A 3910-nucleotide genomic window follows, 5' to 3' on the forward strand; every position below is an offset into this window, starting at 1 on the left:
AACCTGATCAACAACTCTTGTTAGTTTACTTGTAGCTTTTTTGGAAATTTCATTTAATACTAACTTACTGCAAGGTTGATGTGGTCTTCCTCTAAGAATGTTGCATTTGTCGATACAAATACTTTATTATCATGAGGATCATAAAATATACCACCTTTCGTTTCCTTTGGGTATCCTACAAATAGGCACAGTTTTAAACGACGTTCCAACTTCTTCTGGTTTTACACCAACACATGTGTCAGGCATCCCTAAATCTTGAAGTGGTGTAAACTACTTTTATGCCCTCTCCATAATTCATAAGGTGTTTCAGAAACACTTTTTGAAGGAACCATGTTCAAAATGTATATTGCAATCTCCAGTGCATATCCCCAAAATAAATTAGGTAATCGAGCATAGCTCATCATTGACATATGTCTAACAGGATTCTATTTCTCCTTTCCGATACACCATTCTGCTGAGGTGTACTAGGTGCAGTAAGCTGGGACTGGATTCCATATTTTATCAAATAGTCTTGGAATCTCAAGTCCATATACTCTCCACGTCAATCTGATTGAAGTGTTTAAATTGTTTTACCTAAAGGTTCTCAACCTCTACCTTATACTCCTTGAACTTTTTAAGTGTTTCAAACTTATGATGCATTAGGTAAACATAGCCATTCCTTTAATAATCATCAATAAAACTGATGAAATATTCATACCCTCCTCATGCTTTGACATTCATCAGACTATAGAGGTCTGAATGCACGAGTTCTAAGGGTTCTTTGGCTCTAAGACCTTTTCCTGTAAAAGATCTTTTGGTCATCTTATCCTCAAGACAAGACTCACATGGAGGTAAAGAGTTGTCTTCTAACTAACTTCGGTGTCTACTCTTGACCAATATCCCAGTCTTATTGAGATTAATGTGTCCAAGTCTCAAGTGCCAAAGATGGGCATTAGGAGAAACTTTTCGCCTTTTATTTTGAGTCTCAGCTGCTTTAAACATCTTAATATTCAAAATAGCTTTAGTCTCGGTTGGTTTTAACACGTATAAGTTGTTTTCAAGTTTTGTAGTTAAATACCTCTTGAACTAATGAACACTTCATAAATATCAAAAGATACTTTGTACAATTGTTCTAGAAAACAAGATATACATATTAAATTCCTTCTCATAGTAGGAATATAAAATACATTTTCAAGTAAAACGAATCTATCTTCACAAAACAACTTCAAGTCTCTGACTGCTTTAGCTGAGACGAATTCTCCTGTTCCAACCTTAAAAGTTGTCTCGCCCTCTGCAAGCTATATCTAGGAACTAGTTTCCTGAGTGAAAGCACAAATATAATTAGCTGCCTCTAAATCTAGTATCCGAGTTTATTTATCATTCTCCACTAAACATGTTTCAACAACGAGTAAATCATATTTACCTTGTTTTTCTTTATCAGTTTTCTCATCCAACACCGTTTACTTCTTCCAACATATCTAGAATATGTTCTCTAACAGAAGTTCCTTCCTTTATGCAGTAGTTGTAAACATCCTCGAGAGTATCATGCCTACAAATGAGAATGGTTATCTATGTCAGAGTTAAACAACATGCAGCGGAAGTATCAAGGATCCATAAGCATTCTAATTCACTAATTTTGGCAAAAACTAAAGCATGTTGTTCATAAAAATGGGTTTTTAGAACATACCTTTGAAGAACTCTTCAAGAAAATTGTCTGTTCAGCTGCTATATTCACTTAATATCAACGTGAACCACCTCAAAGCCTTCCCTACTATGCTCTTGGAGCTTTAGGAAGAGTTGTGGGACTCAAGAACAACTTGTAAATGTGGAGAAACAAGGGAAGCTCACAGCAACAAATTGAAGAAGACAACTTCTTCTTCACCACGATTTTTCTCTCAAAATTATATATTCATCTTCATCTCCAACAACTCCAATCTTCTTCATATATCAAGATGAACATGCAAAGAGATGGAATGCATGGCTTGTAGCTCATGCTTGGAGAATTAAGGTAGAGAAGATCATGGTTTGTGTGTAAGCATAAAAATGATGATAATGAAAAAAACTCTTTTTCCACAATGTGAAGCCCATGCAAACGAATTTCCATTTTATTTTTAAAACAAAAAAATGAATTTTAAATCATTTCAATTTAAAAATGGATTTTCTTAAATTAAATTCATAAATTAATTTAAAAAATTAATTAATTTAATATCAAATATTAAATTAATTTTGCACAATAATCATCTTTATATATTTAAATCATATTTAAATATTTATTCTCTTGTTCCGTTTAATTTGAACGTTTCAAATTAATTTCTCAAGCTACCTTAAAGCATACCCATTTACAAGCTAGCAGGGGGACCTCGCGGACCTACAAATCATGGGCTCCAACGATCGGAGATTAATCGGCTAAACTCATTAGACCAATCTAACCCCCATTCGTTAACTAATGGGTGATTCCACTAAAGCCCATAGCTGAACTCCCCTCATTGTAGATATATTATGTCCATTCGATATAACCATGATTAGTAAGTTAACCCTTCATAGGTTGCTCGTAATAACGGTTGGGTCGAATATCTGTTTTACCCCCGAAATTACCTCTTGTTCCTTAAGTTCCACTGATCCCCTAATGAACAATTGATTTGTGATCCAATCAACAAATCGAATCCCTCTCAGGCCAATGAGAGGGTAAGGCCTCTCGTTTAAGACCCAAAATCAGCACTTGAAGGGAACAACCTCTCTACTAACCCTAATAGGTTAGGAGCGAATTCCCTCTTACACCCTATGTTCTTAGCTATTCATCTGGTCTTATCCCCAAAATGGTAAGCTTATTGAGCAGAGGCAATGGGTCTACTCTCACCGTTTGCAGATCAAAGGATGATCCCAAACAAACAGGAGTTCATAGTTAGCTCAGGATTAAGGTTAAGTTATCTAGGTCATCGCTTCGAAATTGTCAGTCTTAAATAGTAAACAACGTTATAAATTAAGAGTGACAGGTTTCATGGTCCGATCTTGCACAAAACTCATTTTCACAGGACACCCTCACTCCTCATGTCTCAACATGCACGAATTAGAATCACTTTGTATGTAGCACTTTACAACACTTTGTAACAACTACAGAGTAGGCCACATCCAATAGTGTTACCAGAATAAAGTACCCAATCTTATTCATATACTATAGATCATTTTGACTATTTACTCGAACCTGATCCACTTGTATGTCTCCATATAAAGTTCAAGTACTCATATAATAGTCAAGGGACTTAGGTTTATTGAATTTCTAAAAAACAATATATTCAACAACAACTTTATTGAATTCTCATAATAAGTTCTAATGTTTACAAACCACGAGTTTTAAGACATAAAACCTAACAATCCAAACACTGCCGGCAGTGAATCCATGATCCTCTTAGTGGTGACCATGCTCTCGTGTTTCTTACTTAGAACATCAGATATGCTCTCTAAGATATAGGCTCTGGCAATTTTATTTGCCATAATCCATCTTAAATATTTTGGTCTACTGATAAGCTGGAAGTTGGAGGACATTTCTATGTTAAAACGAACCTAAGATCATCATTTACTAATATCGTGTTCAAATTAGATTTTCAAGTTGCGTAGTTGTTTCCATTTAATTTATTAAAAGCGAGTAGTTGAATATTTGAGCTACACATGTTGAAAATGTAAACAAATTCTATTAATGAAATGTTATTATTTCCAATCAACTCTTACCAAAAGTAATAAGGTACTCATATCTCATTAATTTCCAACGATACTTCAGTGAGTTAGAATAACCGCTACCGAGGGGCTGTCAATTATTCCTTCATTAAACCAAGACATTCATGACTAGATACTAATACCAGAAGAACTCTTATTCTATATCATTTAGTTATTGCTTTTTGGTTAAGAACTTACTAAAAGTAATTTTTGTAACTGT

The sequence above is a fragment of the Benincasa hispida genome, chromosome 6 (assembly GCF_027475165.1).
Source record: "Benincasa hispida cultivar pf3 chromosome 6, pf3_genome.v1.1, whole genome shotgun sequence".
Classification (NCBI taxonomy): Eukaryota; Viridiplantae; Streptophyta; class Magnoliopsida; order Cucurbitales; family Cucurbitaceae; genus Benincasa; species Benincasa hispida.